The sequence below is a fragment of the Cibotium barometz genome, chromosome 25 (genome assembly GCF_041138505.1).
Source record: "Cibotium barometz isolate CiBa-2024 chromosome 25, ASM4113850v1, whole genome shotgun sequence".
Classification (NCBI taxonomy): domain Eukaryota; kingdom Viridiplantae; phylum Streptophyta; class Polypodiopsida; order Cyatheales; family Cibotiaceae; genus Cibotium; species Cibotium barometz.
Window position 1 is genome coordinate 20,505,940 of NC_141070.1, and position 25,263 is coordinate 20,531,202.

The following is a 25,263-nucleotide window of genomic DNA, read 5'->3' on the forward strand; positions in this document are numbered from 1 at the left end:
CAAAAACCCGCACTGGGCGCTAATTACCAAACCAAACATGCTCTGATTGTGACCAAACTTTGCAAGCATGTGGGGGGGACCCACCCCCACATGCTTGCAAAGTTTGGTCCCTATCGGAGCATGTTTGGGTATGATGGTATGGGGAAGGCCTGGATTTTCCATGGCCTCTTAAGCACCAAGAGACTTGAAAAATCCGGACTGGGCACTAATTACCAATCCAAACATGCTCCGATGGGGACCAAACTTTGCAAGCATGTGGGGGGACCCACCCCCACATGCTTGCAAAGTTTGGTCCCTATCGGAGCATGTTTGGGTACGATGGTATGGGGAAGGCCCGGATTTTCCATGGCCTCTTAAGCACCAAGATACTTCAAAAATCCGGACTGGGCGCTAATCCAAACATGCTCTGATTGTGACCAAACTTTGCAAGCATGTGGGGGTGGGTCCCCCCCCCATGCTTGCAAAGTTTGGTCCCCATCGGAGCATGTTTGGGTACGATGGTATGGGGAAGGCCCGGATTTTCCATGGCCTCTTAAGCACCAAGAGACTTGAAAAATCCGGACTGGGCGGCGCTAATTACCAATCCAAACATGCTCTGATTGTGACCAAACTTTGCAAGCATGTGAGGGGGACCCACCCCGACATGCTTGCAAATTTTGGTCCCCATCGGAGCATGTTTGGGTACGATGGTATGGGGAAGGCCCGGATTTTCCATGGCCTCTTAAGCACCAAGAGACTTCAACCCACACTAGGCACTAATTACCAATCCAAAACTTCCCCTAATTATGACCAAACTTTGCAATCATGTGGGGGGGCGCCACCCCCACATGTTTGCAAAGTTTGGTCCCCATCGGAGCATGTTTGGGTACGATGGTATGGGGAAGGCCCGGATTTTCCATGGCCTCTTAAGCACCAAGAGACTTCAAAAATCCGGACTGGGCGCTAATTACCAATCCAAACATACTCTCATTGTGACCAAACTTTGCAATCATGTGGGGGGGACCCACCCCCACATGCTTGCAAAGTTTGGTCCCCATCGGAGCATGTTTGGGTACGATGGTATGGGGAAGGCCCGGATTGTCCATGGCCTCTTAAGCACCAAGAGACTTCAAAAACCCGCACTGGGTAGTAATTACCAATCCAAACATGCTCTGATTGTGACTAAACTTTTCAAGCATGTGGGGGGGACCCACCCCCACATGCTTGCAAAGTTTGGTCCCTATCGGAGCATGTTTGGGTACGATGGTATGGGGAAGGCCCGGATTTTCCATGGCCTCTTAAGCACCAAGAGACTTGAAATATCCGGACTGAGCACTAATTACCAATCCAAACATGCTCCGATGGGGACCAAACTTTGCAAGCATGTGGGGGGGACCCACCCCCACATGCTTGCAAAGTTTGGTCCCTATCGGAGCATGTTTGGGTACGATGGTATGGGGAAGGCCCGGATTTTCCATGGCCTCTTAAGCACCAAGATACTTAAAAAATCCGGACTGGGCGCTAATTACCAATCCAAACATGCTCTGATTGTGACCAAACTTTGCAAGCATGTGGGGGTGGGTCTCCCCCCATGCTTGCAAAGTTTGGTCCCCATCGGAGCATGTTTGGGTACGATGGTATGGGGAAGGCCCGGATTTTCCATGGCCTCTTAAGCACCAAGAGACTTGAAAAATCCGGACTGGGCGGCGCTAATAACAATCCAAACATGCTCTGATTGTGACCAAACTTTGCAAGCATGTGGGGGGGACCCACCCCCACATGCTTGCAAATTTTGGTCCCCATGGGTACGATGGTATGGGGAAGGCCCGGATTTTCCATGGCCTCTTAAGCACCAAGAGACTTCAAGAACCCACACTAGGCACTAATTACCAATCCAAACATGCTCTGATTATGACCAAACTTTGCAATCATATGGGGGGGACCCACCCCCACATGCTTGCAAAGTTTGGTCCCCATCGGAGCATGTTTGGGTACGATGGTATGGGGAAGGCCCGGATTTTCCATGGCCTCTTAAGCACCAAGAGACTTCAAAAACCCGCACTGGGCACTAATTACCAATCCAAACATGCTCTGATTGTGACCAAACTTTGCAATCATGTGGGGGAGACCCACCCCCACATGCTTGCAAAGTTTGGTCTCTATCGGAGCATGTTTGGGTACGATGATATGGGGAAGGCCCGGATTTTCCATGGCCTCTTAAGCACCAAGAGACTTCAAAAACCCACACTGGGCGCTAATTACCAATCCAAACATGCTCTGATTGTGACCAAACTTTGCAACCATGTGGGGGGGACCCACCCCCACATGCTTGCAAAGTTTGGTCCCTATCGGAGCATGTTTGGGTACGATGGTATGGGGAAGGCCCGGATTTTCCATGGCCTCTAAAGCACCAAGAGACTTGAAAAATCCGGACTGAGCACTAATTACCAATCCAAACATGCTCCGATGGGGACCAAACTTTGCAAGCATGTGGGGGGGACCCACCCCCACATGCTTGCAAAGTTTGGTCCCTATCGGAGCATGTTTGGGTACGATGGTATGGGGAAGGCCCGGATTTTCCATGGCCTCTTAAGCACCAAGATACTTAAAAAATCCGGACTGGGCGCTAATTACCAATCCAAACATGCTCTGATTGTGACCAAACTTTGCAAGCATGTGGGGGTGGGTCTCCCCCCATGCTTGCAAAGTTTGGTCCCCATCGGAGCATGTTTGGGTACGATGGTATGGGTAAGGCCCGGATTTTCCATGGCCTCTTAAGCACCAAGAGACTTGAAAAATCCGGACTGGGCGGCGCTAATAACAATCCAAACATGCTCTGATTGTGACCAAACTTTGCAAGCATGTGGGGGGGACCCACCCCCACATGCTTGCAAATTTTGGTCCCCATGGGTACGATGGTATGGGGAAGGCCCGGATTTTCCATGGCCTCTTAAGCACCAAGAGACTTCAAGAACCCACACTAGGCACTACTTACCAATCCAAACATGCTCTGATTATGACCAAACTTTGCAATCATGTGGGGGGGACCCACCCCCACATGCTTGCAAAGTTTGGTCCCCATCGGAGCATGTTTGGGTACGATGGTATGGGGAAGGCCCGGATTTTCCATGGCCTCTTAAGCACCAAGAGACTTCAAAAACCCGCACTGGGCACTAATTACCAATCCAAACATGCTCTGATTGTGACCAAACTTTGCAATCATGTGGGGGAGACCCACCCCCACATGCTTGCAAAGTTTGGTCCCTATCGGAGCATGTTTGGGTACGATGATATGGGGAAGGCCCGGATTTTCCATGGCCTCTTAAGCACCAAGAGACTTCAAAAACCCACACTGGGCGCTAATTACCAATCCAAACATGCTCTGATTGTGACCAAACTTTGCAACCATGTGGGGGGGACCCACCCCCACATGCTTGCAAAGTTTGGTCCCTATCGGAGCATGTTTGGGTACGATGGTATGGGGAAGGCCCGGATTTTCCATGGCCTCTAAAGCACCAAGAGACTTGAAAAATCCGGACTGGGCACTAAATACCAATCCAAACATGCTCCGATGGGGACCAAACTTTGCAAGCATGTGGGGGGGACCCACCCCCACATGCTTGCAAAGTTTGGTCCCTATCGGAGCATGTTTGGGTACGATGGCATGGGGAAGGCCCGGATTTTCCATGGCCTCTTAAGCACCAAGATACTTCAAAAATCCGGACTGCGCGCTAATTACCAATCCAAACATGCTCTGCTTGTGACCAAACTTTGCAAGCATGTGGGGGTGGGTCCCCCCCATGCTTGCAAAGTTTGGTCCCCATCGGAGCATGTTTGGGTACGGTGGTATGGGGAAGGCCCGGATTTTCCATGGCCTCTTAAGCACCAAGAGACTTGAAAAATCCGGACTGGGTGCTAATTACCAATCCAAACATGCTCTGATTGTGACCAAACTTTGCAAGCATGTGGGGGGGACACACCCCCACATGCTTGCACATTTTGGTCCCCATCGGAGCATGTTTGGGTACGATGGTATGGGGAAGGCCCGGATTTTCCATGGCCTCTTAAGCACCAAGAGACTTCAAAAACCCACACTAGGCACTAATTACCAATCCAAACATGCTCTAATTGTGACCAAACTTTGCAAGCATGTGGGGGGGACCCACCCCCACATGCTTGCAAAGTTTGGTCCCCATCGGAGCATGTTTGGGTGTGATGGTATGGGGATGGCCCGGATTTTCCATGGCCTCTTAAGCACCAAGAGACTTCAAAAACCCGCACTGGGCGCTAATTACCAATCCAAACATGCTCTGATTGTGACCAGAATTTGCAAGCATGTGGGGGGGACCCACCCCCACATGCTTGCAAAGTTTGGTCCCTATCGAAGCATGTTTGGGTACGATGGTATGGGGAAGGCCCGGATTTGCCATGGCCTCTTAAGCACCAAGAGACTTCAAAAACCCGCACTGGGCGCTAATTACCAATCCAAACATGCTCTGATTGTGACCAAACTTTGCAAGCATGTGGGGGGACCCACCCCCACATGCTTGCAAAGTTTGGTCCCCATCGGAGCATGTTTGGGTACGATGGTATGGGGAAGGGCCGGATTTTCCATGGCCTCTTAAGCACCAAGAGACTTCAAAAACCCGCACTGGGCGCTAATTACCAATCCAAACATGCTCTGATTGTGACCAAACTTTGCAAGCATGTGGGGGTGGGTCCCCCCCCATGCTTGCAAAGTTTGGTCCCCATCGGAGCATGTTTGGGTACGATGGTATGGGGAAGGCCCGGATTTTCCATGGCCTCTTAAGCACCAAGAGACTTGAAAAATCCGGACTGGGCGGCGCTAATTACCAATCCAAACATGCTCTGATTGTGACCAAACTTTGCAAGCATGTGGGGGGGACCCACCCCCACATGCTTGAAAATTTTGGTCCCCATCGGAGCATGTTTGGGTACGATGGTATGGGGAAGGCCCGGATGTTCCATGGCCTCTTAAGCACCAAGAGACTTGAAAAATCCGGACTGGGTGCTAATTACCAATCCAAACATGCTTTGATTGTGACCAAACTTTGCAAGCATGTGGGGGGGGAGCCACCCCCACATGCTTGCAAAGTTTGGTCCCCATCGGAGCATGTTTGGGTACGATGGTATGGGGAAGGCCCGGATTTTCCATGGCCTCTTAAGCACCAAGAGACTTCAAAAACCCACACTAGGCACTAATTACCAATCCAAATATGCTCTAATTGTGACCAAACTTTGCAAGCATGTGGGGGGGACCCACCCCCACATGCTTGCAAAGTTTGGTCCCCATCGGAGCATGTTTGGGTACGATGGTATGTGGAAGGCCCGGATTTTCCATGGCCTCTTAAGCACCAAGAGACTTCAAAAACCCGCACTGGGCGCTAATTACCAATCCAGACATGCTCTGATTGTGACCAAAATTTGCAAGCATGTGGGGGGACCCACCCCCACATGCTTGCAAAGTTTGGTCCCCATCGGAGCATGTTTGGGTACGATGGTATGGGGAAGGGCCGGATTTTCCATGGCCTCTTAAGCACGAAGAGACTTCAAAAACCGGCACTGGGCGCTAATTACCAATCCAAACATGCTCTGATTGTGACCAAACTTTGCAAGCATGTGGGGGTGGGTCCCCCCCCATGCTTGCAAAGTTTGGTCCCCATCGGAGCATGTTTGGGTACGATGGTATGGGGAAGGCCCGGATTTTCCATGGCCTCTTAAGCACCAAGAGACTTGCAAAATCCGGACTGGGCGGCGCTAATTACCAATCCAAACATGCTCTGATTGTGACCAAACTTTGCAAGCATGTGGGGGGGACCCACCCCGACATGCTTGCAAATTTTGGTCCCTATCGGAGCATGTTTGGGTACGATGGTATGGGGAAGGCCCGGATTTTCCATGGCCTCTTAAGCACCAAGAGACTTCAAGAACCCACACTAGGCACTAATTACCAATCCAAACATGCTCTGATTATGACCAAACTTTGCAATCATGTGGGGGGGAGCCACCCCCACATGCTTGCAAAGTTTGGTCCCCATCGGAGCATGTTTGGGTACGATGGTTGTTACCATATTATAGTAGTGATGTGTGTGAACACACTTAGGACCGCCGGGGCACTTTTTCCCTCACTAGGAGGTTTTTTCCCCCGTGCATTGTATATACGCCCATTATCTTCTAGGGCTTGTTATCTTTCATTTTTGGCACTCATAATACACTACTGTGTTGTGCTCAAGCTTCCTCATCTTCTTGAAGTTGTGTGTGCATTCCTGCAACCCTAATTCCAACAATTGGTATCAGAGCAGGCTTCCTCCTCCCGGGCTGCATCACCGGCACCTGCCGCTTCATCTCCTCCGATTGCAACGAGGTTTCACGAGCGTCTGCAGGTTAGTATATGCCGTGGGGGAGCCCGTAGGGCTTGGTCGTTTCAGAATTTTGATCTGAAGTCATTTCGCCCTCCGTTTTTGCATTCCAAGTACTGCGCAGGCAAAATCGTCCTACTGTGCAGATTTTCTGTCAAGATTAAAATCTGCAGGACAGGTGCCCATTCGTCTGTTTTGGGCTGTGCTATATAGCACAGGTCGATTTTATACAGGTTTACCTCTTACAGACAGCATTTACATCTAGTAGTACAGTCATTGGCCATGGCTGACAACAATGATGTATTCCGCATGTTGGCTGCTGAGGATAAGTTGGATGGCACCAACTATCCATTGTGGGCATATATGATGCGACATGTATTGGTAGCAAAGGGGTTATGGAATATTGTGCAGGGTATTGATGCACGTCTTATTGTGGCTGGGAATGCTGCAAACACATCAGAAACAGGTACTGTTGATGATGGTGCAGGCACAAGTGCTGTAGCAGCTGTTCGAGAACCACCACTTTCAGCAGAGCAGATTCGTTGGGATGGTAGAGATGCGCAGGCTCATGCCTTGATTGCGCTGTCTGTCAAACGTACCATTATCCCACATATTCGCTCCTGCAGGACTTCTAAGGATGCTTGGGATGTACTTGCCACATTGTATCAGGCAAGAAATGAGGCTCGTGTTGCTTATCTCCGAAAACAGTTGGAGAATGAGCATATGAACGAAGGTGATTCTATGGATAGCTTTTTGACAAAGATCAAGGATTTCAAAGAGCAGCTCATTTCTGCAGATGAAATCCTGTCAGACAGTTCACTTGTGCAGACTGTTTTGAATGGTCTACCAGATTCTTATCAGGGTTTTGCTTCCACTCTTCGCTTGATGATGAAAGGCAATCCCAATGCCTTATCATTTGAGGAGTTAGTTTCTGTTTTGCTGCAAGAAGACCAGTCAAGGCAAAACAGGAATATTATGCGTGTCGCAGATCAAGCTTTCGTTGCTAGTCAGAGAAGCGGGAAAGGTAAAGCTAGCTTTTCTTCTAGTAAGCAGAAATCTGCAAATGCTGCGCAACCAAAGAAGGAAGACAAAGATGAGAAGAAGGGTGACAAACAGAAGACATTTTGCAAGTACTGTAAGGGAAATGATCATGTCATCAAAGCGTGTCCTAAGCTGGCTGCGAAAGAGGCTAAGAAGAAAGAGGCTGGTATGGCTGTTGCAGATGCCTCTCCTTCTAACAATGAATCTGCTAATGTTGTGCTAGATACAGAATGGGCATTCAATGCGCAGTGCAGTTATGACCCATCTTTGCATGACACATGTATGTCTGCAGTAGATTCAGATGTATGGTACTTTGACAGTGGTGCCACTAAGCATATCACCTCGCAGCGCAGTTTATTCACTTTCCTTGAGTCTGCTCCCACAGGGAATACTGTCACTTGTGCCAATAACTCCTCTTATCCCGTTAAAGGAGTTGGACAGATTGTGCTGAATGTTGCAAATGGCAACACCTTTACACTTTTTGATGCATTGTATGTGCCAGGGATCAAAAAGAATCTGCTGTCAGTCTCCGCATTTGCCAAAACAGGTTTGGTTGTAAAATTTGTGGATGACAGATGTACTGTTCATGATCTCTCTTGTGGTGACATCATTGTAGCATCTGGTTCACTATGTCGAGGGCTGTATAAGCTCAATATGGATGGCAAATGTGTAGAGGATTCAGCATGTGCTATTATGGATACGCAGGCTATTTCAAATGCAAAACTGTGGCATGCACGTTTTGGTCATCTGAATTTTGCAAGTTTGCTGCGCCTGCAGAAATCTGAAATGGTGTCTTCTTTGCCTAAGCTTGAGGCACCTGTCAAGCATGTTTGTGAGGGCTGCATATTGGGTAAAATGCAGCGTGCTTCCTTTCCCAAAGATGGATCAGTGAGAGCTGAACGCAGATTGCAGCTTGTTCACAGTGATGTTTGTGGTCCCATGCAAACTCCATCATTTGGAAACTACCTTTACTTCGTGACTTTCATTGATGATTTTACCAGGCATGCATGGGTATATCCTTTGAAGGCAAAGTCCGAAGTGTTTTTGTGCTTCAAACAGTTTTTGGTTATGGCTGAAAATGTGTCAGAAAGTAAGATGGGCACCCTCCGTTCAGATCGAGGGGGGGAGTATATGTCTTCAGAATTTAATGCATTTCTGGCTGAGCGTGGGATAAAACACCAATGTACAGTGCCGTATACACCACAGCAAAATGGTGTGGCTGAGAGAAAAAACAGGTCTCTCATGGAAATGGCAAGATGTATGGTTAAGAGTCAAAGTCTACCACATGGTTTTTGGCTTGAGGCTGTCATGTGTGCCACTTATGTACTAAACAGGTGTCCCACCAAAGCATTACAGGTTGTCACTCCATATGAGGCTTGGCATAGCCGCAAGCCATCTGTTGGCCATTTACGTGTTTTTGGTTGCCTGGCATATGCATTAGTGCCTGTGCAACATCGCAGAAAATTGGATGACAAAGCTGTCAAATGTATTTTTGTTGGATATAGTGCTGAGAGCAAAGGCTATCGTTTGTATCATCCACAGACAAAGCGCATTTTGGTTAGTCGTGATGTTGTATTTGTGGAAGATGCAGTTCAGCCCTTGGTTTCATGTACTAAGGAGACAGATATCAGCTCACGTGATGTCTATGATACATTATTGCCTCTTTTCAGTGGTGCACAGTCAAGTGCAATACCTCATGAGGCAGTTTTTCAGCCTATGCAGGTTTTAAATGATGGCACAGATCAGCCTATATCTGATGCAGATGTGCATGATGCACTTGAGGATGAGAGACAAGAGATTGAGGGCTCTAGGAACATGCCTAGATGGCTGGTGCAGACTTTGCGTGACAGCAAGTTGGATGCCCCTTTGTCTAGTCGCACTCGTTCTGGCTCTCATGGTGCCTCTTATGCGTCAGATTGTTATGCATTGGCTGTTTCTAGTATGTGCGATGAAAGTGAGCCTGTTTCATTTGATGAGGCACAAAGTTCAGAAAATTGGATGGCTGCTATGCAAGCAGAATACGATGCTATTATGAAGAATGGTACATGGTCTTTATGTGACTTGCCCCCTGGCAAGAAGGCCATTGGCACTAAGTGGGTATACAAATTGAAGCGTAAGCCTGATGGCACAGTGGATCGCCATAAGGCTAGGCTTGTTGCAAAAGGTTATGCTCAAGAGAAGGGCATTGATTTTGATGAGACTTTTGCTCCCACATGTCGTATGACCACTGTTCGTAGCATCTGTGCATTAGCAGCTCATAATGGTTGGAATGTACATCAGCTGGACATAAAGACTGCGTTCTTAAATGGAGATTTGCATGAGGAGGTGTATGTATCGCAGCCTCGTGGTTTTGTTCAAAGAGGGCAGGAAAACAAAGTGTGCAGGTTAAAAAAGGCTTTATATGGTTTAAAGCAAGCTCCACGAGCTTGGTATGAAAAAATACATGCATATTTGACTGCACATGGGTTTCAGAATAGTCCAACAGAAAGCACTTTGTATGTTAAACGTGTGGATGGTGTACATCTAATCATTGCTCTCTATGTCGATGACATGCTGCTCACAGGACCAAATGAGAGTCATATTGCTGATTTTAAGGCTGATTTGAATGCCTCTTTTGAGATGTCAGATTTGGGGCATTTGCATCATTATTTGGGGATACAATTTAAGCAGTGTGATGGAGGTATTGCTTTGTGTCAGACAAAGTATATTGAAACATTGTTGCGGAGATTTGGCCTTGAAGACTGCAAGCCTATTGCTACTCCAATGGAGACAGGTTTGAAGTTGAGTCTTCATGATGCTGGAGATCACTTTGATGTCACACTCTATCAGACAGCTGTTGGTTGCCTCATTTATGTATGCATTACGAGGCCAGACATTCAGTTTGCAGTCTCACAGGTGAGCAGATTTATGCATAGCCCAGGCATTAAGCATTGGCAGGCAGTGAAGCGTATCTTTCGCTATTTGAGTGGTACTCGGCATCTTGGGTTGTTTTATCCCAAAGGGGGATCATTGCCGCCAGATTTACATGCTTTTTCAGATTCTGACTGGGCTGGTTGTTATGACACACGCGTGTCCACGAGTGGTTTTTGCTTCATGCTTGGAAGCTCATGCATATCATGGTTGAGCAAGAAGCAGCCTACTGTGGCCACTTCTAGTTGTGAAGCTGAGTACAGGGCAGCTTTCACAGCTACGGTTGAGTGTGTGTGGCTCAGACGCCTTATGGCTGATTTGGGTGTTGGGCAGCCATCTGCCACCACCATCTTCACTGACAGTCAGAGCGCATTGGCAGTTGCGCGGAACCCAGTGTTCCATGCTCGTACGAAGCACATTGAGGTGCACTACCATTATGTCAGGGAGAGACTCTCTGCAGGAGAGATCAGTTTGGCTTATGTGCCAACACAGGATAACCTTGCAGACCTTTTCACAAAGGCTCTGCCTCGTGAAAAGTTCGAAGCTTTTCGCAAAGCTTTGGGCTTACTCCCTTTTGTGGATTCGTCCACATAGCTAGACACTTCCCTATACATGAGTGCTAGCTCTTGTTCACCGCATCACTCCAGGGGGGATTTGTTACCATATTATAGTAGTGATGTGTGTGAACACACTTAGGACCGCCGGGGCACTTTTTCCCTCACTAGGAGGTTTTTTCCCCCGTGCATTGTATATACGCCCATTATCTTCTAGGGCTTGTTATCTTTCATTTTTGGCACTCATAATACACTACTGTGTTGTGCTCAAGCTTCCTCATCTTCTTGAAGTTGTGTGTGCATTCCTGCAACCCTAATTCCAACAATGGTATGGGGAAGGCCCGGATTTTCCATGGCCTCTTAAGCACCAAGAGACTTCAAAAATCCGGACTGGGCGCTAATTACCAATCCAAACATACTCTCATTGTGACCAAACTTTGCAATCATGTGGGGGGGACCCACCCCCACATGCTTGCAAAGTTTGGTCCCCATCGGAGCATGTTTGGGTACGATGGTATGGGGAAGGCCCGGATTGTCCATGGCCTTTTAAGCACCAAGAGACTTCAAAAACCCGCACTGGGTAGTAATTATGAATCCAAACATGCTCTGATTGTGACCAAACTTTTCAAGCATGTGGGGGGGACCCACCCCCACATGCTTGCAAAGTTTGTCCCTATCGGAGCATGTTTGGGTACGATGGTATGGGGAAGGCCCGGATTTTCCATGGCCTCTTAAGCACCAAGAGACTTGAAAAATCCGGACTGAGCACTAATTACCAATCCAAACATTCTCCGATGGGAACCAAACTTTGTAAGCATGTGGGGGGGACCCACCCCCACATGCTTGCAAAGTTTGGTCCCTATCGGAGCATGTTTGGGTACGATGGTATGGGGAAGGCCCGGATTTTCCATGGCCTCTTAAGCACCAAGAGAGTTGAAAAATCCGGACTGAGCACTAATTACCAATCCAAACATGCTCCGATGGGGACCAAACTTTGCAAGCATGTGGGGGGGACCCACTCCCACATGCTTGCAAAGTTTGGTCCCTATCGGAGCATGTTTGGGTACGATGGTATGGGGAAGGCCCGGATTTTCCATGGCCTCTTAAGCACCAAGATACTTCAAAAATCCGGACTGGGCGCTAATTACCAATCCAAACATGCTCTGATTGTGACCAAACTTTGCAAGCATGTGGGGGTGGGTCTCCCCCCATGCTTGCAAAGTTTGGTCCCCATCGGAGCATGTTTGGGTACGATGGTATGGGGAAGGCCCGGATTTTCCATGGCCTCTTAAGCACCAAGAGACTTCAAAAACCCGCATTGGGCACTAATTACCAATCCAAACATGCTCTGATTGTGACCAAACTTTGCAATCATGTGGGGGGGACCCACCCCGACATGCTTGCAAAGTTTGGTCCCTATCGGAGCATGTTTGGGTACGATGGTATGGGGAAGGCCCGGATTTTCCATGGCCTCTTAAGCACCAAGAGACTTCAAAAACCCGCACTGGGCGCTAATTACCAATCCAAACATGCTCTGATTGTGACCAAACTTTGCAAGCATGTGGGGTGGACCCACCCCCACATGCTTCCAAAGTTTGGTCCCTATCGGAGCATGTTTGGGTATGAAGGTATGGGGAAGGCCCGGATTTTCCATGGCCTCTTAAGCACCAAGAGACTTGAAAAATCCGGACTGGGCACTAATTACCAATCCAAACATGCTCCGATGGGGACCAAACTTTGCAAGCATGTGGGGGGACCCACCCCCAGATGCTTGCAAAGTTTGGTCCCTATCGGAGCATGTTTGGGTACGATGGTATGGGGAAGGCCCGGATTTTCCATGGCCTCTTAAGCACCAAGATACTTCAAAAATCCGGACTGGGCGCTAATCCAAACATGCTCTGATTGTGACCAAACTTTGCAAGCATGTGGGGGTGGGTCCCCCCCATGCTTGCAAAGTTTGGTCCCCATCGGAGCATGTTTGGGTACGATGGTATGGGGAAGGCCCGGATTTTCCATGGCCTCTTAAGCACCAAGAGACTTGAAAAATCCGGACTGGGCGGCGCTAATTACCAATCCAAACATGCTCTGATTGTGACCAAACTTTGCAAGCATGTGGGGGGGACCCACCCCCACATGCTTGCAAAGTTTGGTCCCCATCGGAGCATGTTTGGGTACGATGGTATGGGGAAGGCCCGGATTTTCCATGGCCTCTTAAGCACCAAGAGACTTCAAGAACCCACACTAGGCACTAATTACCAATCCAAACATGCTCTGATTATGACCAAACTTTGCAATCATGTGGGGGGGGAGCCACCCCCACATGCTTGCAAAGTTTGGTCCCCATCGGAGCATGTTTGGGTACGATGGTATGGGGAAGGCCCGGATCTTCCATGGCCTCTTAAGCACCAAGAGACTTCAAAAATCCGGACTGGGCGCTAATTACCAATCCAAACATACTCTTATTGTGACCAAACTTTGCAATCATGTGGGGGGGACCTTCCCCCACATGCTTGCAAAGTTTGGTCCCCATCGGAGCATGTTTGGGTACGATGGTATGGGGAAGGCCCGGATTTTCCATGGCCTCTTAAGCACCAAGAGACTTCAAAAACCCGCACTGGGTAGTAATTACAAATCCAAACATGCTCTGATTGTGACCAAACTTTTCAAGCATGTGGGGGGGACAGCCATGGAAAATCCGGGCCTTCCCCATACCATCGTACCCAAACATGCTCCGATAGGGACCAAACTTTGCAAGCATGTGGGGGTGGGTCACCCCCACATGCTTGCAAAGTTTGGTCCCTATCGGAGCATGTTTGGGTACGATGGTATGGGGAAGGCCCGGATTTTCCATGGCCTCTTAAGCACCAAGAGACTTGAAAAATCCGGACTGAGCACTAATTACCAATCCAAACATGCTCCGATGGAGACCAAACTTTGCAAGCATGTGGGGGGGACCCACCCCCACATGCTTGCAGAGTTTGGTCCCTATCGGAGCATGTTTGGGTACGATGGTATGGGGAAGGCCCGGATTTTCCATGGCCTCTTAAGCACCAAGATACTTAAAAAATCCGGACTGGGCGCTAATTACCAATCCAAACATGCTCTGATTGTGACCAAACTTTGCAAGCATGTGGGGGTGGGTCTCCCCCCATGCTTGCAAAGTTTGGTCCCCATCGGAGCATGTTTGGGTACGATGGTATGGGGAAGGCCCGGATTTTCCATGGCCTCTTAAGCACCAAGAGACTTGAAAAATCCGGACTGGGCGGCGCTAATAACAATCCAAACATGCTCTGATTGTGACCAAACTTTGCAAGCATGTGGGGGGGACCCACCCCCACATGCTTGCAAATTTTGGTCCCCATGGGTACGATGGTATGGGGAAGGCCCGGATTTTCCATGGCCTCTTAAGCACCAAGAGACTTCAAGAACCCACACTAGGCACTAATTACCAATCCAAACATGCTCTGATTATGACCAAACTTTGCAATCATGTGGGGGGGACCCACCCCCACATGCTTGCAAAGTTTGGTCCCCATCGGAGCATGTTTGGGTACGATGGTATGGGGAAGGCCCGGATTTTCCATGGCCTCTTAAGCACCAAGAGACTTCAAAAACCCGCACTGGGCACTAATTACCAATCCAAACATGCTCTGATTGTGACCAAACTTTGCAATCATGTGGGGGAGACCCACCCCCACATGCTTGCAAAGTTTGGTCCCTATCGGAGCATGTTTGGGTACGATGATATGGGGAAGGCCCGGACTTTCCATGGCCTCTTAAGCACCAAGAGACTTCAAAAACCCGCACTGGGCGCTAATTACCAATCCAAACATGCTCTGATTGTGACCAAACTTTGCAACCATGTGGGGGGGACCCACCCCCACATGCTTGCAAAGTTTGGTCCCTATCGGAGCATGTTTGGGTACGATGGTATGGGGAAGGCCCGGATTTTCCATGGCCTCTAAAGCACCAAGAGACTTGAAAAATCCGGACTGGGCACTAATTACCAATCCAAACATGCTCCGATGGGGACCAAACTTTGCAAGCATGTGGGGGGGACCCCACCCCCACATGCTTGCAAAGTTTGGTCCCTATCGGAGAATGTTTGGGTACGATGGCATGGGGAAGGCCCGGATTTTCCATGGCCTCTTAAGCACCAAGATACTTCAAAAATCCGGACTGCGCGCTAATTACCAATCCAAACATGCTCGGATTGTGACCAAACTTTGCAAGCATGTGGGGGTGGGTCCCCCCCATGCTTGCAAAGTTTGGTCCCCATCGGAGCATGTTTGGGTACGATGGTATGGGGAAGGCCCGGATTTTCCATGGCCTCTTAAGCACCAAGAGACTTGAAAAATCCGGATTGGGTGCTAATTACCAATCCAAACATGCTCTGATTGTGACCAAACTTTGCAAGCATGTGGGGGGGACCCACCCCCACATGCTTGCAAAGTTTGGCCCCCATCGGAGCATGTTTGGGTACGATGGTATGGGGAAGGCCCGGATTTTCCATGGCCTCTTAAGCACCAAGAGACTTCAAAAACCCGCATTGGGCACTAATTACCAATCCAAACATGCTCTGATTGTGACCAAACTTTGCAATCATGTGGGGGGGACCCACCCCCACATGCTTGCAAAGTTTGGTCCCTATCGGAGCATGTTTGGGTACGATGGTATGGGGAAGGCCCGGATTTTCCATGGCCTCTTAAGCACCAAGAGACTTCAAAAACCCGCACTGGGCGCTAATTACCAATCCAAACATGCTCTGATTGTGACCAAACTTTGCAAGCATGTGGGGGGGACCCACCCCCACATTCTTGCAAAGTTTGGTCCCTATCGGAGCATGTTTGGGTATGATGGTATGGGGAAGGCCCGGATTTTCCATGGCCTCTTAAGCACCAAGAGACTTGAAAAATCCGGACTGGGCACTAATTACCAATCCAAACATGCTCCGATGGGGACCAAACTTTGCAAGCATGTGGGGGGACCCACCCCCACATGCTTGCAAAGTTTGGTCCCTATCGGAGCATGTTTGGGTACGATGGTATGGGGAAGGCCCGGATTTTCCATGGCCTCTTAAGCACCAAGATACTTCAAAAATCCGGACTGGGCGCTAATCCAAACATGCTCTGATTGTGACCAAACTTTGCAAGCATGTGGGGGTGGGTCCCCCCCCATGCTTGCAAAGTTTGGTCCCCATCGGAGCATGTTTGGGTACGATGGTATGGGGAAGGCCCGGATTTTCCATGGCCTCTTAAGCACCAAGAGACTTGAAAAATCCGGACTGGGCGGCGCTAATTACCAATCCAAACATGCTCTGATTGTGACCAAACTTTGCAAGCATGTGGGGGGGACCCACCCCGACATGCTTGCAAATTTTGGTCCCCATCGGAGCATGTTTGGGTACGATGGTATGGGGAAGGCCCGGATTTTCCATGGCCTCTTAAGCACCAAGAGACTTCAAGAACCCACACTAGGCACTAATTACCAATCCAAACATGCTATGATTATGACCAAACTTTGCAATCATGTGGGGGGGAGCCACCCCCACATGTTTGCAAAGTTTGGTCCCCATCGGAGCATGTTTGGGTACGATGGTATGGGGAAGGCCCGGATTTTCCATGGCCTCTTAAGCACCAAGAGACTTCAAAAATCCGGACTGGGCGCTAATTACCAATCCAAACATACTCTCATTGTGACCAAACTTTGCAATCATGTGGGGGGGACCCACCCCCACATGCTTGCAAAGTTTGGTCCCCATCGGAGCATGTTTGGGTACGATGGTATGGGGAAGGCCCGGATTGTCCATGGCCTCTTAAGCACCAAGAGACTTCAAAAACCCGCACTGGGTAGTAATTACCAATCCAAACATGCTCTGATTGTGACCAAACTTTTCAAGCATGTGGGGGGGACCCACCCCCACATGCTTGCAAAGTTTGGTCCCTATCGGAGCATGTTTGGGTACGATGGTATGGGGAAGGCCCGGATTTTCCATGGCCTCTTAAGCACCAAGAGACTTGAAAAATGTTACCATATTATAGTAGTGATGTGTGTGAACACACTTAGGACCGCCGGGGCACTTTTTCCCTCACTAGGAGGTTTTTTCCCCCGTGCATTGTATATACGCCCATTATCTTCTAGGGCTTGTTATCTTTCATTTTTGGCACTCATAATACACTACTGTGTTGTGCTCAAGCTTCCTCATCTTCTTGAAGTTGTGTGTGCATTCCTGCAACCCTAATTCCAACAAGTGGTATCAGAGCAGGCTTCCTCCTCCCGGGCAGCATCACCGGCACCTGCCGCTTCATCTCCTCCGATTGCAACGAGGTTTCACGAGCGTCTGCAGGTTAGTATATGCCGTGGGAGAGCCCGTAGGGCTTGTTTTTTTCAGAATTTTGATCTGAAGTCATTTCGCCCTCCGTTTTTGCATTCCAAGTACTGCGCAGGCAAAATCGTCCTACTGTGCAGATTTTCTGTCAAGATTAAAATCTGCAGGACAGGTGCCCATTCGTCTGTTTTGGGCTGTGCTACATAGCACAGGTCGATTTTATACAGGTTTACCTCTTACAGACAGCATTTACATCTAGTAGTACAGTCATTGGCCATGGCTGACAACAATGATGTATTCCGCATGTTGGCTGCTGAGGATAAGTTGGATGGCACCAACTATCCATTGTGGGCATATATGATGCGACATGTATTGGTAGCAAAGGGGTTATGGAACATTGTGCAGGGTATTGATGCACGTCCTATTGTGGCTGAGAATGCTGCAAACACATCAGAAACAGGTACTGTTGATGATGGTGCAGGCACAAGTGCTGTTGCAGCTGTTCGAGAACCACCACTTTCAGCAGAGCAGATTCGTTGGGATGGTAGAGATGCGCAGGCTCATGCCTTGATTGCGCTGTCTGTCAAACGTACCATTATCCCACATATTCGCTCCTGCAGGACTTCTAAGGATGCTTGGGATGTACTTGCCACATTGTATCAGGCAAGAAATGAGGCTCGTGTTGCTTATCTCCGAAAACAGTTGGAGAGTGAGCATATGAACGAAGGTGATTCTATGGATAGCTTTTTGACAAAGATCAAGGATTTCAAAGAGCAGCTCATTTCTGCAGATGAAATCCTGTCAGACAGTTCACTTGTGCAGACTGTTTTGAATGGTCTACCAGATTCTTATCAGGGTTTTGCTTCCACTCTTCGCTTGATGATGAAAGGCAATCCCAATGCCTTATCATTTGAGGAGTTAGTTTCTGTTTTGCTGCAAGAAGACCAGTCAAGGCAAAACAGGAATATTATGCGTGTCGCAGATCAAGCTTTCGTTGCTAGTCAGAGAAGCGGGAAAGGTAAAGCTGGCTTTTCTTCTAGTAAGCAGAAATCTGCAAATGCTGCGCAACCAAAGAAGGAAGACAAAGATGAGAAGAAGGGTGACAAACAGAAGACATTTTGCAAGTACTGTAAGGGAAATGATCATGTCATCAAAGCGTGTCCTAAGCTGGCTGCGAAAGAGGCTAAGAAGAAAGAGGCTGGTATGGCTGTTGCAGATGCCTCTCCTTCTAACAATGAATCTGCTAATGTTGTGCTAGATACAGAATGGGCATTCAATGCGCAGTGCAGTTATGACCCATCTTTGCATGACACATGTATGTCTGCAGTAGATTCAGATGTATGGTACTTTGACAGTGGTGCCACTAAGCATATCACCTCGCAGCGCAGTTTATTCACTTTCCTTGAGTCTGCCCCCACAGGGAATACTGTCACTTGTGCCAATAACTCCTCTTATCCCGTTGAAGGAGTTGGACAGATTGTGCTTAATGTTGCAAATGGCAACACCTTTACACTTTTTGATGCATTGTATGTGCCAGGGATCAAAAAGAATCTGCTGTCAGTCTCCGCATTTGCCAAAACAGGTTTGGTTGTAAAATTTGTGGATGACAGATGTACTGTTCATGATCTCTCTTGTGGTGACATCATTGTAGCATCTGGTTCACTATGTCGAGGGCTGTATAAGCTCAATATGGATGGCAAATGTGTAGAGGATTCAGCATGTGCTATTATGGATACGCAGGCTATTTCAAATGCAAAACTGTGGCATGCACGTTTTGGTCATCTGAATTTTGCAAGTTTGCTGCGCCTGCAGAAATCTGAAATGGTGTCTTCTTTGCCTAAGCTTGAGGCACCTGTCAAGCATGTTTGTGAGGGCTGCATATTGGGTAAAATGCAGCGTGCTTCCTTTCCCAAAGATGGATCAGTGAGAGCTGAACGCAGATTGCAGCTTGTTCACAGTGATGTTTGTGGTCCCATGCAAACTCCATCATTTGGAAACTACCTTTACTTCGTGACTTTCATTGATGATTTTACCAGGCATGCATGGGTATATCCTTTGAAGGCAAAGTCCGAAGTGTTTTTGTGCTTCAAACAGTTTTTGGTTATGGCTGAAAATGTGTCAGAAAGTAAGATGGGCACCCTCCGTTCAGATCGAGGGGGGGAGTATATGTCTTCAGAATTTAATGCATTTCTGGCTGAGCGTGGGATAAAACACCAATGTACAATGCCGTATACACCACAGCAAAATGGTGTGGCTGAGAGAAAAAACAGGTCTCTCATGGAAATGGCAAGATGTATGGTTAAGAGTCAAAGTCTACCACATGGTTTTTGGCTTGAGGCTGTCATGTGTGCCACTTATGTACTAAACAGGTGTCCCACCAAAGCATTACAGGTTGTCACTCCATATGAGGCTTGGCATGGCCGCAAGCCATCTGTTGGCCATTTACGTGTTTTTGGTTGCCTGGCATATGCATTAGTGCCTGTGCAACATCGCAGAAAATTGGATGACAAAGCTGTCAAATGTATTTTTGTTGGATATAGTGCTGAGAGCAAAGGCTATCGTTTGTATCATCCACAGACAAAGCGCATTTTGGTTAGCCGTGATGTTGTATTTGTGGAAGATGCAGTTCAGCCCTTGGTTTCATGTACTAAGGAGACAGATATCAGCTCACGTGATGTCTATGATACATTGTTGCCTCTTTTCAGTGGTGCACAGTCAAGTGCAATACCTCATGAGGCAGTTTTTCAGCCTATGCAGGTTTTAAATGATGGCACAGATCAGCCTATATCTGATGCAGATGTGCATGATGCACTTGAGGATGAGAGACAAGAGATTGAGGGCTCTAGGAATATGCCTAGATGGCTGGTGCAGACTTTGCGTGACAGCAAGTTGGATGCCCCTTTGTCTAGTCGCACTCGTTCTGGCTCTCATGGTGCCTCTTATGCGTCAGATTGTTATGCATTGGCTGTTTCTAGTATGTGCGATGAAAGTGAGCCTGTTTCATTTGATGAGGCACAAAGTTCAGAAAATTGGATGGCTGCTATGCAAGCAGAATACGATGCTATTATGAAGAATGGTACATGGTCTTTATGTGACTTGCCCCCTGGCAAGAAGGCCATTGGCACTAAGTGGGTATACAAATTGAAGCGTAAGCCTGATGGCACAGTGGATCGCCATAAGGCTAGGCTTGTTGCAAAAGGTTATGCTCAAGAGAAGGGCATTGATTTTGATGAGACTTTTGCTCCCACATGTCGTATGACCACTGTTCGTAGCATCTGTGCATTAGCAGCTCATAATGGTTGGAATGTACATCAGCTGGACATAAAGACTGCGTTCTTAAATGGAGATTTGCATGAGGAGGTGTATGTATCGCAGCCTCGTGGTTTTGTTCAAAGAGGGCAGGAAAACAAAGTGTGCAGGTTAAAAAAGGCTTTATATGGTTTAAAGCAAGCTCCACGAGCTTGGTATGAAAAAATACATGCATATTTGACTGCACATGGGTTTCAGAATAGTCCAACAGAAAGCACTTTGTATGTTAAACGTGTGGATGGTGTACATCTAATCATTGCTCTCTATGTCGATGACATGCTGCTCACAGGACCAAATGAGAGTCATATTGCTGATTTTAAGGCTGATTTGAATGCCTCTTTTGAGATGTCAGATTTGGGGCATTTGCATCATTATTTGGGGATACAATTTAAGCAGTGTGATGGAGGTATTGCTTTGTGTCAGACAAAGTATATTGAAACATTGTTGCGGAGATTTGGCCTTGAAGACTGCAAGCCTATTGCTACTCCAATGGAGACAGGTTTGAAGTTGAGTCTTCATGATGCTGGAGATCACTTTGATGTCACACTCTATCAGACAGCTGTTGGTTGCCTCATTTATGTATGCATTACGAGGCCAGACATTCAGTTTGCAGTCTCACAGGTGAGCAGATTTATGCATAGCCCAGGCATTAAACATTGGCAGGCAGTGAAGCGTATCTTTCGCTATTTGAGTGGTACTCGGTATCTTGGGTTGTTTTATCCCAAGGGGGGATCATTGCCGCCAGATTTACATGTTTTTTCAGATTCTGACTGGGCTGGTTGTTATGACACACGCGTGTCCACGAGTGGTTTTTGCTTCATGCTTGGAAGCTCATGCATATCATGGTTGAGCAAGAAGCAGCCTACTGTGGCCACTTCTAGTTGTGAAGCTGAGTACAGGGCAGCTTTCACAGCTACGGTTGAGTGTGTGTGGCTCAGACGCCTTATGGCTGATTTGGGTGTTGGGCAGCCATCTGCCACCACCATCTTCACTGACAGTCAGAGCGCATTGGCAGTTGCGCGGAACCCAGTGTTCCATGCTCGTACGAAGCACATTGAGGTGCACTACCATTATGTCAGGGAGAGACTCTCTGCAGGAGAGATCAGTTTGGCTTATGTGCCAACACAGGATAACCTTGCAGACCTTTTCACAAAGGCTCTGCCTCGTGAGAAGTTCGAAGCTTTTCGCAAAGCTTTGGGCTTACTCCCTTTTGTGGATTCGTCCACATAGCTAGACACTTCCCTATACATGAGTGCTAGCTCTTGTTCACCGCATCACTCCAGGGGGGATTTGTTACCATATTATAGTAGTGATGTGTGTGAACACACTTAGGACCGCCGGGGCACTTTTTCCCTCACTAGGAGGTTTTTTCCCCCGTGCATTGTATATACGCCCATTATCTTCTAGGGCTTGTTATCTTTCATTTTTGGCACTCATAATACACTACTGTGTTGTGCTCAAGCTTCCTCATCTTCTTGAAGTTGCACTTTTTCCCTCACTAGGAGGTTTTTTCCCCCGTGCATTGTATATACGCCCATTACCTTCTAGGGCTTGTTATCTTTCATTTTTGGCACTCATAATACACTACTGTGTTGTGCTCAAGCTTCCTCATCTTCTTGAAGTTGTGTGTGCATTCCTGCAACCCTAATTCCAACAAAAAATCCGGACTGAGCACTAATTACCAATCCAAACATGCTCCGATGGGGACCAAACTTTGCAAGCATGTGGGGGGGACCCACCCCCACATGCTTGCAAAGTTTGGTCCCTATCGGAGCATGTTTGGGTACGATGGTATGGGGAAGGCCCGGATTTTCCATGGCCTCTTAAGCACCAAGATACTTAAAAAATCCGGACTGGGCGCTAATTACCAATCCAAACATGCTCTAATTGTGACCAAACTTTGCAAGCATGTGGGGGTGGGTCTCCCCCATGCTTGCAAAGTTTGGTCCCCATCGGAGCATGTTTGGGTACGATGGTATGGGGAAGGCCCGGATTTTCCATGGCCTCTTAAGCACCAAGAGACTTGAAAAATCCGGACTGGGCGGCGCTAATAACAATCCAAACATGCTCTGATTGTGACCAAACTTCGCAAGCATGTGGGGGGGACCCACCCCCACACGCTTGCAAATTTTGGTCCCCATGGGTACAATGGTATGGGGAAGGCCCGGATTTTCCATGGCCTCTTAAGCACCAAGAGACTTCAAGAACCCACACTAGGCACTAATTACCAATCCAAACATGCTCTGATTATGACCAAACTTTGCAATCATGTGGGGGGGACCCACCCCCACATGCTTGCAAAGTTTGGTCCCCATCGGAGCATGTTTGGGTACGATGGTATGGGGAAGGCCCGGATTTTCCATGGCCTCTTAAGCACCAAGAGACTTCAAAAACCCGCACTGGGCACTAATTACCAATCCAAACATGCTCTGATTGTGACCAAACTTTGCAATCATGTGGGGGAGAACCACCCCCACATGCTTGCAAAGTTTGGTCCCTATCGGAGCATGTTTGGGTACGATGATATGGGGAAGGTCCGGATTTTCCATGGCCTCTTAAGCACCAAGAGACTTCAAAAACCCGCACTGGGCGCTAATTACCAATCCAAACATGCTCTGATTGTGACCAAACTTTGCAACCATGTGGGGGGGACCCACCCCCACATGCTTGCAAAGTTTGGTCCCTATCGGAGCATGTTTGGGTACGATGGTATGGGGAAGGCCCGGATTTTCCATGGCCTCTAAAGCACCAAGAGACTTGAAAAACCGGACTGGGCACTAATTACCAATCCAAACGTGCTCCGATGGGGACCAAACTTTGCAAGCATGTGGGGGGGACCCACCCCCACATGCTTGCAAAGTTTGGTCCCTATCGGAGCATGTTTGGGTACGATGGCATGGGGAAGGCCCGGATTTTCCATGGCCTCTTAAGCACCAAGATACTTCAAAAATCCGGACTGCGCGCTAATTACCAATCCAAACATGCTCTGATTGTGACCAAACTTTGCAAGCATGTGGGGGTGGGTCCCCCCCATGCTTGCAAAGTTTGGTCCCCATCGGAGCATGTTTGGGTACGATGGTATGGGGAAGGCCCGGATTTTCCATGGCCTCTTAAGCACCAAGAGACTTGAAAAATCCGGACTGGGTGCTAATTACCAATCCAAACATGCTTTGATTGTGACCAAACTTTGCAAGCATGTGGGGGGGACCCACCCCCACATGCTTGCAAATTTTGGTCCCCATCGGAGCATGTTTGGGTACGATGGTATGAGGAAGGCCCGGATTTTCCATGGCCTCTTAAGCACCAAGAGACTTCAAAAACCCACACTAGGCACTAATTACCAATCCAAACATGCTCTAATTGTGACCAAACTTTGCAAGCATGTGGGGGGGACCCACCCCCACATGCTTGCAAAGTTTGGTCCCCATCGGAGCATGTTTGGGTACGATGGTATGGGGAAGGCCTGGATTTTCCATGGCCTCTTAAGCACCAAGAGACTTCAAAAACCCGCACTGGGCGCTAATTACCAATCCAAACATGCTCTGATTGTGACCAAAATTTGCAAGCATGTGGGGGGGACCCACCCCCACATTCTTGCAAAGTTTGGTCCCTATCGAAGCATGTTTGGGTACGATGGTATGGGGAAGGCCCGGATTTGCCATGGCCTCTTAAGCACCAAGAGACTTCAAAAACCCGCACTGGGCGCTAATTACCAATCCAAACATGCTCTGATTGTGACCAAACTTTGCAAGCATGTGGGGGGACCCACCCCCACATGGTCCCCATCGGAGCATGTTTGGGTACGATGGTATAGGGAAGGCCCGGATTTTCCATGGCCTCTTAAGCACCAAGAGACTTCAAAAATCCGGACTGGGCGCTAATCCAAACATGCTCTGATTGTGACCAAACTTTGCAAGCATGTGGGGGTGGGTCCCCCCCCATGCTTGCAAAGTTTGGTCCCCATCGGAGCATGTTTGGGTACGATGGTATGGGGAAGGCCCGGATTTTCCATGGCCTCTTAAGCACCAAGAGACTTGAAAAATCCGGACTGGGCGGCGCTAATTACCAATCCAAACATGCTCTGATTGTGACCAAACTTTGCAAGCATGTGGGGGGGACCCACCCCCACATGCTTGCAAATTTTGGTCCCCATCGGAGCATGTTTGGGTATGATGGTATGGGGAAGGCCCGGATTTTCCATGGCCTCTTAAGCACCAAGAGACTTCAAGAACCCACACTAGGCACTAATTACCAATCCAAACATGCTCTGATTATGACCAAACTTTGCAATCATGTGGGGGGGAGCCACCCCCACATGCTTGCAAAGTTTGGTCCCCATCGGAGCATGTTTGGGTACGATGGTATGGGGAAGGCCCGGATTTTCCATGGCCTCTTAAGCACCAAGAGACTTCAAAAATCCGGACTGGGCGCTAATTACCAATCCAAACATACTCTCATTGTGACCAAACTTTGCAATCATGTGGGGGGGACCCACCCCCACATGCTTGCAAAGTTTGGTCCCCATCGGAGCATGTTTGGGTACGATGGTATGGGGAAGGCCCGGATTTTCCATGGCCTCTTAAGCACCAAGAGACTTCAAAAACCCGCACTGGGTAGTAATTACCAATCCAAACATGCTCCGATTGTGACCAAACTTTTCAAGCATGTGGGGGGGACCCACCCCCACATGCTTGCAAAGTTTGGTCCCTATCGGAGCATGTTTGGGTACGATGGTATGGGGAAGGCCCGGATTTTCCATGGC